Source organism: Panthera uncia (assembly GCF_023721935.1).
Source record: "Panthera uncia isolate 11264 chromosome A1 unlocalized genomic scaffold, Puncia_PCG_1.0 HiC_scaffold_16, whole genome shotgun sequence".
Classification (NCBI taxonomy): Eukaryota; Metazoa; Chordata; class Mammalia; order Carnivora; family Felidae; genus Panthera; species Panthera uncia.
Window position 1 is genome coordinate 20334206 of NW_026057576.1, and position 16621 is coordinate 20350826.

The window sequence follows — 16621 nt, forward strand, 5'->3', positions numbered from 1 at the left end:
GCCAACACAGAGCCCAACATGGGGCTGTATCCCACGAACCATGAGATTATGACCTGAGTCAAGAGTCAGACACTCAACCAACCCAGGCACCCCCTCGTCTTGCTAACTTCTATTTGTTCCATTTGTTCTGTGTTCCATCTGTTCATTGCTCCTTTTCTCCTTTTTCTGCCTTCTTTTGGATTGAGTACTTTTTTTTTTTTTTAAGTTTATTTCTGTTGAGAGAGAGAGAGAGAGAGAAGCAGGGAAGGGGAAGAGAAAGAAAGAGAGAGAGAGAATCCTGTCAGCACTAAGCATGACACAAGACTCGAACTCACAAACTGTGAGATCACGACCTGACCCGAAACCAAAAGTTGGACACTTAACCAACTGAGCCACCCAGGCGCCCCTGGATTGAGTACTTTTTTATGATTCCATTTTTTATCCTTTTGGCTTATTAGCCATAACTGTTTTGTTATTATTCTACTGGTTGCTTTAGGGTTTATAGTCTACATATTTAATTTATCACAATTTACTTTCAAGTAAATTTATACCACTTCACATATAATAAAGGAACCTTATAATATCATATTTCCATTTTTCTCCTCCTGGTCTTTATGCTATTATTGACATATATTTACTAATGCATATTATAAATCCCATAATACATTGCTATTGTTTTTGTTTAAATCGTTATCTTAAAAGAGAATTAAATGGGAAAAAAAAACTTACATATTTGGCCATGTAGTTACCTTTTCCAGTGCTCATCATTCCTCTGTGTAGATCTGTATTTCCATCCGGTATCATTTCCTTTCTGTCTGAATGACTTTCTTTAACATTCTTGAAGTGTAGTCTGTTGGATATGATATTAAATTTTCATTCTGTGAATTTTCAGTCTTTCCAACACTCTCAGGTTCAAAGTGAGTAATCACCAATTAATCTACTCCCTACCATACACTACTATAAATAGCCTGGGCTAAACTATAAAAGAGAAAACTGAAAAGGAGGAGCATATTGTACAACCATAAATAACCTGGAACCTTTCCTCTAAAAGTCCAGGTTAGGACAAAGGAAACTTATGGTATGCCAGGGTGTTAAAAGCCACTGAATAAATATGGGGCATCTTCTTAGACATCAATTTTATATTCCAAGATTTTAAAAAAATTTATAAGCATATTTACACTAAACATAGGGCTTCTATGGTATATAACGCAACCTTTATATTAAATTTAAGACAAGAAACTGAAGAAAATTCTAGTTTGGGATCAAGCATTCTAAGGCAATTATTCACTTTTCTCTACTATTAACCACACTTTTATGAAAAAGTTTGAGAAGCTGTGAACTTGATTATTCATGATTTATTAAAACCTCTCCTAAAATTGGATGCTGTCAACAAATATGTAGGTTATTCATAGAGGTTTTTATTTAATTTGAATATGCATTTCTGAATTGACCACTATATCCTGTTATTCAGCTCATGAATCATTTCTTATTGTGCTCATGAAAAGTAAACTTAATTCCAAGTTTTTAAAATACCCATCATTGGGGCGCCTGGGTGGTTCGGCCAGTTAAGTGTCCGACTCTTGACTTCAGCTTAGGTCATGATCTCATGGGTTATGGGATCAAGCCCCATGTCGGGCTCTGCTCTGACAGGGTAGAGCCTGCTTGGGATTCTTTCTCTTCCTCTCTCTCTGCCCCTCCCCCCCCACACATGCACTCTCTCAAAATAAATAAATAAGCTAAAAAAAAAAACCTATCATTATTCCTGTGAAGGACTTTTACTTACCAGTTCTTACTTTTGTGGATATCAGCATGCCTACACGTCATTCAGTACCTGCAACACTGTCCAATTTTCTGAATCCAATCCAGAATTGAATAAGAATACACATAACAAGTCTGTTAGAAATAGGCCTAAAACAAAGAAAAATAAGCTGGCTATGAAGACCCTACCAGAAAATCCACTTCTAAGACTGCATCCTAAGGAAATAAAGCAAAAATTTAACTGTTAGATTGTCCCTTTTAAAAATAGAGAAAAAAACACATATAATATCCCCAAATAAGATACTACTTAAATTATGGTATATCCTTATTTTATGTGGAATACTTAGCCATTAAAGGATATTATAGCTGAATATTTATTGCCAGGATAAACAACAAACAGGTATGAAAATTTAATAAAAGGGGCTAACAGTGGTTATTTCCGGGTTTGGATTATTAATTTTTTTTCTACATCTTGCTCATCTTGTTGTATATTCTTTAGTATCAACTGCTTGTAATAAGAAAAACCCAAAGTTTCCAAAAATACTAATTCAACATGAATATTTGTTCAAAATGATGAGGTCATCATTTGTTTATCCATTAATCAACAAATATTTGCAATATTATGTAAGACATAGTCCTTGCCCTCATGACTCTTAATTTGTGAGAGAGAAAAAGGCTATAATGAACAATCTTGGAAACTTTTTATTCCTCTGTTTCATTCCCATTACTTTATTGCCCAGTCACTCTCTCTTATTTATAGTGGACTTTGGCACTTGGCTTTCAGTATCTGTCTCCCCTGCATTTCCTGCCATGATGTGCCAGTTCAGTGTCCATATGGACAACCTATCCAACAACAACCTTGAATTCTGACTCCACCAGCTACAACCATTTCATTCAGTAATCCATACCCAGAGCCACACCTTCAACCTTCTGATCATCAAGAAATTGTTCCACAACCTTAGACTCCAATATTCTTGATCTGTGACCACACCACCTATCATTCCAATTTTTTCACTCCCTTCCTCTCTAAACACTTGCTTTCTTACCTTATTTTAACCTCTGTTCCTCAACCATTCCCTTTTCTTTTTTTCAGACCACTGTCTCCAGCATAGCTTCATATCTTTTCCTATCTAGCTTAGTTTCCCAGATACATCAGTCTCTCCTGCTAATAACCTTGCCCCTGGCTAATTCCCTCTCCCATTCCTTAGGACATATATTTTATGCCACTTTATTTCAACTCCAACTTGCTACTTCCCCTATGCCCTTATCTTTTATGTCTCCTTTACCAGAAAAAAAAAAAAAATCAAAACTATAAGCTACATACCTCGTAACCTTCTTGCTCCACATTTATAAGTTATACATTTAATTATCTTCACCTCCTTCCTCCTAATCTCAGAGGAAGTATCCTTTTCTTCCAGGTCAACTCCTTTACTGCACACCTGATCCCACATTCCCTAATCTCCTATAGATCTTTCTTTACCTTTATTCCTCCTTCTTTCTAATCTCTTCTGTCTGCTGACTCTCCCCACATTTTATAAATATTAAACTCTCTTCACTGTAAAATCTCCTCCTCAATTCTATAAACTACTCCCTACAATGATCCTTTATTTCTGTTTTCAAGAAGAAATGAAGAGCCTTGAAATAATATAAATCTGCTGTAATTTTTCTCAATTTAAAATAATTTTCAACCCAACACAGAATTCTGCCACCATCAATGAATGTATTGAAAGCATACTAGCAAACGTTACTAATGACAAAATTGCCAAATCCCACGATCTGTTTCAATTTACTTGACCTGTCTTTATATTCTGATAATCCTAACTCCTTTTTTCCTGAATCCTCTCTCCCATTGGCTTCTAGAACATTGAGCTCCGTTGGTGTCCCCTTCCATCCTTCTGCTAGTTGTTCTTAATATATTTTTTTTGCTGCCTTCTCTTACTCTGCCCACTTAATAATGTTAGTTCTCATTTCCTCTCACTATATTCAGTCTCTATGAGGAATGGCATCCAGTTCCCCCCAACTTTCAACATCCACCTCTGAGTGGTCACTTCTTAGTGACTCCACTTCTAGCCCCAGCCTTTCTCTTAAGCTTCAGATGTACATGCTGAGCTCCCTACTGAACTTTTCTATATGGATATCCCAGTGACAGTCTTCCATATTAAATGTCTTCACTGAACGTCTTATCTCCTTCCCCTTTCCCAGTTTTCTAGTCCACGCTCTTATACACACATACACATAAACTAAAATCCCCAGCCTTCCTCCATTTGCCTCTATGCTGGTTAATTATACCACTGTTGTACTCTACAACCAAGTGAGGAACCAGGCAGTCATTATAGATTCCTCCTCATCTCTATCCCATTACTTCCCTAGTCCAAAATTTCATTATCTCCCCCCATGACTGTAAAACCACACAAAACTACTTTCATTTACTTAAATAATTAGAACACATTTTACAACATTTCCCCTAGTATTTAAATTATGAAATTACAGGGGCACCTGGATGGCTCAGTCAGTTAAGCATCTGACTTTGGCTCAGGTCATGATCTCACTCTTGGTGATTTTGAGCCCCGCATCGGGCTGTGTGCTAACAGCTCAGAGCCTGGAGCCTGCTGCAAATTCTGCGTCTCCCACTCTCTCTGCCCCCCCCCCCCCCCCCGCTCATACTCTGTCTCTCTCTCAAAAAATAAAATAAATTATGACATTACAACCATGTTACCTTATTAGCAAACTAAGAAGGCTTATACAGAAACATAAATAGCCTCCACTATTCCAAGATCAGAAACCTTGTTTATACTCCTATACCTAAGTGTTTATCACACAGCAGTTGTTGCTTTACTATCTGTTCACTTTTGAATAAGGTAAACATGGCATACTTAAAGATAACCATAATAATTATTAAGCTGCATATTAAACCATTGGATAAATAATAGGATTCATATTAATTTTAAATAACAAAATACAATTTTATACCTTGTTAGTTCATCAGAAATTCTTTAAAACGTGTACCACACACATAGCTATATACATAAACCAAATTAGGAATTAGATAAACTAACAAACTGAGTTTTCTCTATAAACTGAGCTTCCTTTTATTCCTATCCTGTCACTGACACCATCACCCTATCTATGCTCCCAAAATGATGAAAGCAAAGGCATCCTCGTAACTACTCTTGGAGTAAGAATAGTATGGCCTAGGTGGATCAGAGGGGTCCCGCTGCCTCCCCAAATCTTTTCTGCTTTGCTTTCTGATGCCTGAGAGATGGAACCATCTATTCCACAAAAAAACTGCAATTTTCCTGAAGGAGAGACACAAAGTATAGTATTTAATAATGCTAATAAATGAATGTACTTCAATAATACCAAGACACAAAAAACAAATGTAGAGCCTTCCTTTGTCAACTGGGAAAGGAGGGAGGAAAGTAGTATATTGTTAAGGGGTCTTCACAAACAATGCCTTCCAAATCATTCCTGATTTTTTTAATATTCTTTAATGCACATGTATTTTGTAGTGGGGGGGGGATTTTTCAAAAGAGAGTCCACAGGTCTAGTTTCAAGGGCAAATAAAAGTTATTCACAAAGTATTTTTATATCAAGTGATTTAGAAGAAGCTTTGAACTTTATCATAATTAACAACTGTATGTACTAACATTTTCTACGTCTAAAGGATTAAACTTTAGGAACTTTCAGTTTTATATTCCTTTCCTTTTGAAGGAAATAGGAGTATAAAGATAGATGGTAGGATCATTAGATGTAGTCACATGCTACAAGAATTTCTTGTCAGGAAAAAGTTTTGTATCTGCCATAGTATAGTATGAGTAGTTTTGCAGTTTATTAAAAATATTGCAGTTAAGTCACATGAGCTTTGAGTTGTTCTGCCAATGGCATAAACATCTAACGGTTTAAAAAAAAAATCTATGTTTAGAAAATACATCCTCTAAAAAGGAAAAAAAATTAGTACGCATGATACTTCAAACCTCTTATGTTTCTTTAAGAGTTTCTTTAAAATTAGGTGTATGCTCTATATATACCATCCTGAGTTCACAGGGCCAAAAGTTAACAGTATAGGGTCATCAAGTAAATTAAATGTTAACAGCAAAAATTAAAGGACTTAAATTAAAAACATAGGGTCTAATCCTATGATGAAGAAAAGTGAGGAAAAAGTGTTCCCACAAGAGCTGTAAACTGTTCACCTATTTAAAATAAATTACTTCTTCAGAGCTGCCTTAAAAAGTTAATTTGTTTTAAACACATAAGCATTTCTTTGCCAAAAAAGAATGCTGTATTTTTTCTCCTCATTTCCCTATAGATTTGTACTACATGAAAGAAATAATGTTTTACATATTAAGAATAGAAATGTAGCGTGAGGCTCAATTGTCACAGAGAACTCATCACACGTTCTCAGTCATATCTCCAAGAGACCAGAGAGGGTCTCAATTTTACTTCTGTTTACTAAAAATAAGAAATGAATGCTAATAAATTCCTGGCTCCCTGTCCTCCTCAACTTCTAGGCCAAGGCTCACCCCAAGTCAATAAAGTCTCTGAGAAGGTCATGAGTTATAATTTTTTAAAGTTTTTACTCAACGTAAAGTTTATTTTATTAAAACCCTTCAATTTTCTTTTGATAAAGGATCAATAGATCCATCTCTATTATTTACAAGTCCTTTTTATTCTCTTATATTGTTCCCCAAATATCAACATTTTAATGGCTAGGACAAAAACTTAACTAATGCTTAGTATATTTCAGACCATATAGGGTATAGGATTTACTGTTCTAGGTGTGTCACTTTTTGAGAGGGGCTCTGTTAAACTGCAGCATAACCATTTACTTTTTTTTAAGTTTATTTAGTTTTTTTTTTAGTAATCTCTACACCCAACATGTAGAACTCATGCCCTGACTCTGAGGTCAGGAGTCACATGCTCTTCCGGCAGAGCCAGCCGGGAGCCCCATTAGTGGTCATATTTAAAGAGTTATCACACGTAGGTGGTTATGAATTTATACTCAGTAGCTGCAGGGGGCATTCTGACAATGGGTAGCAGCTTTTACAAAGAGGTATGCTTTAACTGATATGATTCTATGACTCTATTATTTTAAAAACAATATTCTAAAACTCTGTATTTAATATTTCATCTAAAGACAGCAGGTTCACACAATTTTAAAAGGTAGGCAACTGAAATAAGTGGATTTATCCTTTTTCCAGGTATCCTTATTGGTAAAGGGGGTGGGGGAGTTCATACTTCTTCAGTAAATATTAACCATTATTAATTGTAAATGAATTTTAGTTCAGTCACATACTCTGTGCCCAAGAATATGGAAGCAAAACAATTCTTCATATGGGGGGAAAAAGCCTTTATACCTCCACAACCTTAAATCAGAGTTGAAAATATGTATGAATCTGTTCTACTTCCATAATACTCACTCATAATATGATTTTTTAATTGAAATAGATATTTGCCTAATTTTCTTAAACATTACAAGAACTTAAAATACATAGATCATTCCTAAGCTATAATACTATATGCTTGATTTAATAAATCATTCTACATTTAATTTGTATCTTCCTGGGGTTAAAACTATGACTTACTGGTAAAAACTGTCACCTCAAGCAAGTTAGGATTACCATCCCAGGCACTGAAGCTAATTATCAGAGCCCCCCTAAAAGGGGTGATCTTACAGACATGACTCCCAGATTCAAATTACATATAATTTAAATCTTCCATCTACCACTAAGATTGTAGCTAACTTTCATCACTAGTTTGTTTTGCATCTTTGGATACCTTAAGATCATCTAGTTGGATTCTCCATAGCTCTCAAGTTTTATGACTATGATCACAACACTAAACTCATGGTAACAAATGGGATCTAATTCTTTATGAACAAGAGAAGCAAATGTTTTTAAAAAGCAGATTTATAAGAATTGTGTGACCCATCCATCCATCAGCACCCTCCAGTCCCTTAACAACATCCTCAATTATTGATTTTTTTTAAATGTTTATTTTTGAGAGAGAGAGAGAGAGAGAGTGCTTGCAAGCGGGGTAAGGGCAGAGAGGGGGAGACAGAATGTGAAGCAGGCCCCAGGCTCTGAGCTGTCAGCGCAGAGCCTAATGCAGGGCTCGAACCCACGAACTATGAGATCATTACCGAGCCATGAGACCATGATCTGAGCCCAAGTAGACACTTAACCAACTGAGCCACCCAGGCACACCTCAATTGTTGATTTTAAAAAGTAATTCCATAACAATGAGATAGATAGTGAAAACTTACAAACCTCTACTTTCACTTCCAAGTTTTGCTTTTACAAATACTTTTTTTTGTTGTTGTTTTTCTTCTGTTAACTGTATTTGTTAACTGTTCAATTTTTCTTTTCTTTTTTTAATGTTTATTTATTTATTTTTGAGAGAGAGAGTGAGTGAGTGAGCAGGGTAAGAGCAGAGAGACAGGGAGAGAGAGAATCCTAAGCATTCTCTTGGAATGAGAAGAGATCGTACTCTCAGCCAAAATCAAGAGTTTAAGAGTTGGCTGCTTAACCAACTGAGTTACCCAGGCGCCCCTCTATCTTTCTTAGAGACTTATCTCTTTATACATGGAGGATATTAACCCATTATCTGCTTTATAGGTTAAAAATATTTTTCAGTTTGTCATGTCTTTAATATTTATAGTGAATTTTTTCCTGTGTATTTTTTGTGTAGCTACCAAACAATGATCTCCAAGATTCTGTGTTGAACCTTTTTATCATTCTGCATATCTCAGTGGCCTCATCCAATCCCATAGTTTAAACTACCATCTACAATTGATCAACTAGTAAATCTATAGACAACATGCAAACCAAAGCTTTCCCCTAAATTCCAGACTTCTAAATAAAATCCAATCCTAATATGTAGTTATCTATAAAGTGAGGATGGGGGGGATGTACTTAGCCCACAGGCATCTCAAAATCAATACTTCATATATCGAAATCCATCAAACCTAGTTTCCTTATCTCAGGAAATGGCACCCACAGCTACTCAGCTGCCCACACCAGAAACCTAGGAGTCCTGTGACATACCTCCTTCTTGCTCTTCTCCATATATAAAGCCTCCTAAACCTCCTCTTTAGTCTTATCTTCCAACTTCTTCCATCTTACTCCACTCTAGCCATATGGGCATTGAATGTACCAGTCCTTCCTGCTCAGGATATTACCATATGTTCTTCCTTTGCTTAGAATGTTCTTCCTTTTTGTCCTAGCTAATTCCTAAGCCTTGGCTTAACTGTCCGACCTTAGGAAAGCCTTGCTTAAACCTCCAGTGTTAGGTAGGTCTCCATAGTGTATGCTTTCATTGCATCTGTATTTTTCTGTTACAGTACTTATCACAGTTGTAATTTGTATGACTATTAACTTACACGTTGTTTCTCTCACTAGACCACACCACAAGAACTGTGACTATTTTGTCGCCCCACTTATATGCTCAGTACCTTGCACAACACATGACACAGAAGAGGTGCTAAAAATAGTTACCTAGAAATACCTACATATTAATACTGAATAAATAAATCCAATCCCTTTCGAACTTCATTTCACTCCCATTTCTACTTCTTTCGTTCAAGTACTATTTATTGCTTGCCTGGATACCACAATAGCCTCTGGAAGATCTGACCACTGCTCTCACATTTTCTTTTTCTTGCTTTCTTTTTTTAAAAAATTTTTAAGTTTACTTATTTATTTTGAGAGAGAAAGCCCGAGTGGGGGAGAGAAGAGAGAGAATCCCAAGCAGGCTCCCACGCTATGAGAGCCGGATGCGGGGCTCGAACCCACCAACCATGAGATCATGACCTGAGATGAAATTAAGAGTCACGCTTAACCAAGTGAGCCACCCAGGCACCCCTGCTCTCACATTTTCTAATCTGTTCTCCAGTATCCTTGTTAAAGTGAGTTTCTAAAATATAAATCTGATCATTTTACTCACAGGTTTAAGATTTTTCAATTGCATCAATATAAAGGTGACACACAAGGCCCTTCATGGTTTAACCTCTATCCACTTGATCAGGCTGAACTTTTCAACTCCTCCAAAGCCACGTAGCAGCAAATCACACAAACTACCTGAATTTCCTTGAACATGCAGGTTCTTTATGACTTCTGTTTCATTACACTCCAATGATTATGTTTAAAATGTTTTCTGTGGCAGATTTCTACACTCTCTTTCACACTGGAATAACCCTAGTCCTGTAAGGCTCCACCAAGGAATCCTTCAAGATATAGCTCTACTTCTGGAAAGCTTTCCTGAGCCACTTATTCCTAACCTGGTTTAGGCATACTCTTACTCTATTTTTATCAAATTGTCATTTTTAGAGAATTTATCTATCGTCCATTAGACTTTCAGTTCCTTCCTTGGCAAGGACTACATATTTTTCATCTCTGTATATCCAGTTCTGGTATGGACTTCGGTAAATGTCTGATTAAATCTGTGTGCCAAAACATATCAAACCCATCAAAACATACCTACCTGTGGGAACTGGTATTCCTACTTCTGGGAAATCTTCCAATAAATAAGCAAACAAATAAGAAAGTCAATTAGAAAAGGTATATGCATAAAAATGTTCACTTCAGAATTTTTTATAATAGCAAAATATTAAAAATAACCTAAATGTCCAGCAATAGAATGGTAGAATCTGCTAATGACATGTAGTAGAGCAATTTAGAATGAAGATTGTAAAATTGATATAGTAATTCACAGATGCTTACAACATGTTAAGTGGAAAAAGACAAAAAAAACTATTTCACAGCATGACCTTTTAAAATAGCTATTGACTCAAAGGGAACGTGAAAATTGTATGAGTAGTTTGTGTGGATTGTGATTTCATTGCCTTTATTCAGAACTTTATAAATGTTGCTATGATAGCTTCTCAATTATAATTACAATGAAAAAAACTTAAAATTAAACCATACCATTAACCCATGTGTATATATTAGTGTATGCACATTTATATATACACAGTTTTATGTATATATATGTGTATATATATATATGTATATATATATATTTGTGTGTGTGTACGTATATTTTTTCCTAGTTCAGTCTTACGAAAGATCCAAGAAGCAGAGACACTTCATTAGCATAAGCATACCTAGCCTTGGTCTCTAATACCATTCTGCACTAACAGGAAACAGGGCTCCTTAGAGAAAAGGCTAATTCCAGGGCTGGAGCAGAGTTAAAGACAAGATAAACATGGAACATCTTATTATATCAGAAAGTAAGGAAGTGCTTAAAAAAAAAAAAAAATGATGTAGGCATATCACAAAGACATAGTACCCAAACTAAAGGTGCTCCCACTAGCTTAATCTGGGACAATTTAAACACCAAAATAATTAAATACAGACTCAAATATTTAGAAGTGAAAGATCATGATGTAACTTACCTTCAAGTGATTCAGAAAAAAAGTATACAAAATATACACATATAAATAAATATAGGTAAAACTCAAGAAAACAAAGCAAATACAGAATGGAAAAATAGGAACTCCTAAGTTAATGCAGATAATAAATAGACAAATAGAGTTGAAAGGGCTCTTTGTTCACAGAATGCTATGGGCTGACTGGTAGATGTGGAGAGAGCATTAGATTTGTTGACTCATTTTGCAACCATTATGGTAAAATTATATCAGCAACAGTTGATTCTAAATTTAAATGGGAATTTTGATGATGAGCAGGATGCATCTTCAAATATTTCCCCACAATTTGCTTTTTAATTGCCAGGAAGAAAAAAAACAAAACCCAGAGTAACTATAGAATGGAAAATTCGGGCCACATATGGACCAGGTGATCAAAACTAATTATTACCAATGAGGGAAAGATGGATATCATGTGCTTCTAAAAGTGATCACCTGTGCAGTAGTCCAGTTGAGAATATATATATAACCCCAATTTAATCATGAGGGAACATCAGACAAAAACAAAATAAGGAACATTTTATTTAAAAGAGGGGTGGAGTGAGAAGCTATATTCTTTAAAAATGTCAAAGTCAGGGGTGCCTGGGTGGCTTAGGTTGAGCATCCAACTTCGGCTCAGGTCATGATCTCAACATTTGCAGTTCATGAGTTCCAGCCCGGCATCAGGCTCTGTGCTGACAGCTCAGAGCCTGGAGCTTGCTTCTGGTTCTGTGTCTCCTGCCCTCTCTACCCTTCCCCCACTTGCTCTCTGTTTCTCTCTCTCAAAAATAAATACACATTAAAAAAAAATTTTTTTTTAATGTCAAGGTAATAAAAGATAAAGGCTGGAAATGTTCCAAAGTAAAGGAAGCTAAAGAGTCATGACAACTAAATGTAGTACCTGACACCAGTCTGGCTCCTATACTAGAGGGGGAAAAGCTACAAGGATCAACCTACAAAATTGGAATATGGAGGTAGATTGAAGTATTAGTTCAATGTAAGACTATCAAGTATTCATGGGTTACAGGTCAGAATGTATGTAAATTAACCTAAAATGGTTCAGAAAAAAATTGTATATAAATATACATGTATGAGGTGAGAGAGATTTTGCACAAGAGCAAGCAGATGATAAGGATGTTCTATAAATTATTTTTATTTTTGAACTTTTTGTAAACTTAAATTTCTAAGTAAAAAGATTTTTTAAAAATTAAGTCCACCTTAGAGAAACAAGACCAACAGGAAAATAAATGTTACTTTAAGACCCATCTAAGCAAATTGTTTTTAAAACATTCTCCAGTGTATACTAAATTTTCAAGTTATTGTTCAAAATGTTTTCAAGTCTTCATTCTTTTGTAAAAGATGAAAAGACCTATAGCTTTCACAGTTTTATCTAAATAAGTTAATATGTTGAAGCCAACATTCCATCAGTTGTAGCTTTCTTATTACAAACAGCAGGAGGGAAAGAAAGCATTGAAATTACAAAACCTCTGTTCTCCACATTACCCACATTTACCATTCATTTGCTGGTGATTGCATTCCAGTTTCCAAGTAAAACCTCAGATTTTAAATTATGACTTCAGTTCTACTGTTATGACAAGTAAAGAGTATGCAGAGACTCAAATGAGGTCTGTGGAAAGGAGTGGGGTAGGGCTGATTAACTCTTCATCATATTGAAGATGAAAAAAAGCTGAAAACTTCTATCCTAATTGAGTACCTAAATAACTTCTTTATTTTCATAAAGTACATCACTATGTGGAGTATTAAAGTTTGGAGAAAGTATTCTTATTAGTTTTTACCTCTGAATTTGATGATCTGATGTAAAAACACTTTTTTTTTTTTCCTTTAAAATTCAACTCAATTATTTGCACCCCCTTGTGGTCAAACATAAAATTCGTCGTTTTCAAAACATCTTCCAATTGGGCTTTTTGTTCAGGCATAGGAACCATGTTACGAGATTTTGTTTTCCTCCTGTTTTGGTGAATTGAGATTATGAAGGGTTTTTGGTTTATGAAATAGTATTTTAAACAAAACAGGACTTAAATCTTCTAAAAGTGACCTCTACATAAACTTCAGTCTGGGCAAAATGGAGACAATTGCACCAACCTCAAGGGTTACTGTGAGGATTCAAGGGGAAAGTGCATATACTTGCTTAGCTGACACACAGTAGGTGCTCAGTAAATGTTATTTACCAACATCATCACTGTAGAATTCTCTTGACAGACTATATCGTAAAGGGGGTTAGATAAAAAATTTACCAGTTCATGCAGTTCAAGTACAATTGTTCCTTAAAGATACCACTTATCCAGACTTATGTCTGGCTGATTTTCGCCACAGATACAGTATATTTTTAAAGAACAAAGAATATATACTTATCTCTGGATGACAGAAATTTGGGTAGTTTTTACTTTATATTTTACTTTATATTTTAGACTGGCCTCATTTTGCTCTTCCCCCCTCCTTAATTTTAATAATTAGAAAAAGCAATAAAACTATTCCACTTCCATAGGATACTCTTAATGATAAATTGACATCCTTATTCATCTAGCAGAGACTGTTACTCATATTTGGCAAAAATAATTTGTCAGGCTACTTTATCAAGGAGCTTTTGATCACAAATGTTTAACTCCTATTGGCACTAGCTTAGCTTTTTAAAACTTAAGAACCTATTTTAAAAGATTAGTGTTAATGACTGACAACAATAGCTAACATTTACTAATACACCAACCGCTGTTAAAATGCACTTACTATATTACCACATTTACATCCATACAACCCAATGAGATAATAGCATTGCACCTTTTACAGAAGATAGAATTGAGAAAAAGTAACTTATAAAGCTAATAAGTAGCAAGGCTGAGATCCAAATCCAGGCAGTTTAGTTCCAGAGTCCACCCACTTAACCAGTGAACAGAAGTACCAGAGATGTAAAACATACTACTTTGCAACATTACTTCTTGATCTCAAATTATTAAAATCCATTTCTTTTCTAATTGTACCTCAATAATGCAAATCATGCTAGCCTTCTCCCATTTCCCTACTTCTTAGTACTTAAGGCACTTTCAATATCCATCATCTTCTTTAACCCTCGCAATGATATATGTATGTTTTTGTATACTCCTACAGTTACTTACGGTTCATCACAAGTTGTTTTGCAACAGAAACTGGAAAAAAAAATGTAGCAATACCCCAGCTTTTAGACTGTTGGATTCTTTAGAAAGCTTATTATCACTTGGGATCAGGAAAAAATTAACCAGTCAAAAATAATCTTAAAATGTAACAATATAGGATCAATGGCAGTTGTTTTGTTTTCATTTTCATCCTAACTAGCTTGGTGGCGGGTAGGATAACTCTCCCAAGCATATGAATGCTTAAAAGAGGTTTCTAAGGAAGGTGTTAAAATATTGACAACTTTATCATCAATTATTGCTATCTTAGCGTCCAGTTTGGGGACGTGGGCACAGATTTGTCTACGTTTTGTGCCTCTTTCTACTTACTAGTTCTAAGATTTAGGGGCAAATTTCTTAATCTGAGTCTCGAGTGCCCTCATGTATAAAATGACATTAATACCTATATAACAGGACTGTTTTTAGGGGCAAACACGATCAATCCGTAAAGCGTTTATTTAGCTCCGTGCCAAGCCAGAGTACAAAGTACAGTACCACAGTGTACGTGGTATCTAGCTATTATTACTTTATTAACGTGCCGCACAATGGAAACCCGTCTTCGATAGTTTCAGTTCCTTTACCACCCTTTAAAAAAAAAATCACCCTAAGTGATACCCAAAGACTACCCATTCACCTCCCCAAAACAGAGCAGAATGTTTAGGAACATGTGAGACGGTGAGAAACTGGACTCGATGAAAGCGCCTTCGAAACAGCCTAGAATCGAGAAGGGCTACAACACACTTAAGTAATCCTTCACTCCAGAGCACACGCACACCACACACACACACACACACACACACACACAAAGTTGTTGAGGAGGGGAAACCACGCCTCCTGTGTGTGCTCAGGTTGGATCGCACAGCAAGAAACAGAATGCCCCAAGTTCCAGAATCTGACAGATGCGGACTCATCCACGTGCTTGCAACCTGTGCTTCCTTGGGCAAATTACTTAAATTCTCTGAGCCTTGCTTTCCTGGTCTGCAAACCGATAATAATAATAGTACCTACCTCATAAAGTTGTTCTGAGGCTTAAGTGCAATAGCTCCTGCAAAGCGTTGACATACAGCAAGTGCTCTACACACAGGCGGGGCTGTTTTAAGTACACGTGTATCCACACACAGGGTCTCAGAGACACAGTCCGTTGTTAGTTTAGACACTGGCAATAAAACGTTTTTCTTTTCGTCTAGGCTGCACGCTTATTTGTTTTCCTCGAACAGTAAAATAATGCCGATCGACTGACAAGTCATCTATGGACCCTCGGGCCCACAGTCCCCACAGTTCCTCCACGTCCGCGGCTGAGCAAAGAAGCTGCACGCACGCGCAAGAAAGGAGGTCGGAGGAGAGACTGAGGAAGCAAAGTGCGAGCGGCGAACAGCGACGATTCTGCGCATGTACAAGGCGCGGAGGTTGGGGTAGGAGTTTGCGCATGAGCAGAAGTGTCGGGAAAGCTAGAGAAGGGTTAGGAGGTGGTATTGACAGCTGTGGAGGCAGCCCGCGTTCCCGGCATGCCCCGGGGCGGCGGGGTTGGCTCTAACGAATTTGAATGAGGAGCCTCAGCGCTTTCGGCGCCATTTTCGAGTGATGCCTGATCTCATCAATCTAGCGGGAGAGACGGGATAACCTGTCCGAGATTATAGCGCCGCTAGGACTCCGCCGAAAAATCACTTAAAAAATTGCCAAAAATTACTTCGTGCAAAGGGCAGCCCGCGGAGCTTCACCAGGGTTGGCGCAGACGGTAAGAACCTGAAGAAGTAACAGCGGGACCTGGGAGGTGGCAGTGGGGGACCGTCAGGCGATGGGGGGGGGGTTTGCAGCGAGTGGGCACTGGGTCCGCCCTCATTTTAATTGCTAAAAATGAGAGGAGATGGGGTTGGGGGTAATTGAGTATCTGCGAGTGGGCGGCGGCGGGCGGAATGTGGCGGGAGCGCGGAGAGACGGGGGTGTGGGGGGAGGGGAGTTGCAGTTTGAGCGGGACTCTGACGGGCTGCGGCGGAGCAGCCGCCGCCCAGCAGATCTGTCAGCGGGACCCCCCGCCCGGGGCCGGGCTCGGGGCGCGGCGGGGCTCCGCAGGCCGGGGCTTCTTGACAGGAGAGGGGCGAGCGTCCCCTCCCCCATTTGCCAAACCGAGCGGTCTTTAATCGCAGTTTTCCCGGCCCGCTGACGGCCGTCTTCTCGTGACATGAAATTTAAGATCTACGGAAAATTAGGGACCGAGAGTCTAGTGGGTGCCTCCAGTGCGTCGTGCGGACCTGCTGTCCGCGGGACCCAGCACTGTATATTGTGTTAGACGCTGAAGCGTGAGGTGCCCTCGGAATGTGGG

General features: G+C 37.5%; 2 long non-coding RNA genes across 3 annotated transcripts in view; one reads left to right on the top strand and one right to left on the bottom strand.

The window, feature by feature from the left end:
* Positions 1–217: 217 nt before the first annotated feature.
* LOC125934124 (uncharacterized) lies at positions 218–15394 on the bottom strand. Of its 2 annotated transcripts, XR_007461228.1 has the most exons (3): positions 15310–15394; positions 1763–1887; positions 218–829 (listed from the first exon to the last, which is right to left on the bottom strand). It is a non-coding gene; the product is annotated as an uncharacterized LOC125934124 (long non-coding RNA). The 2 variants fall into 2 exon arrangements; XR_007461227.1 differs by lacking the exon at positions 15310–15394 and having other exon boundaries at positions 1763–4371.
* Positions 15315–16621, top strand: part of LOC125934123 (uncharacterized) — a 49407-nt gene continuing 48100 nt past the window's right edge. Inside the window, exon 1 of the long non-coding RNA XR_007461226.1 lies at positions 15315–16036. This is a non-coding gene — a long non-coding RNA (uncharacterized LOC125934123). The remainder of the gene's footprint in view (positions 16037–16621) is intronic.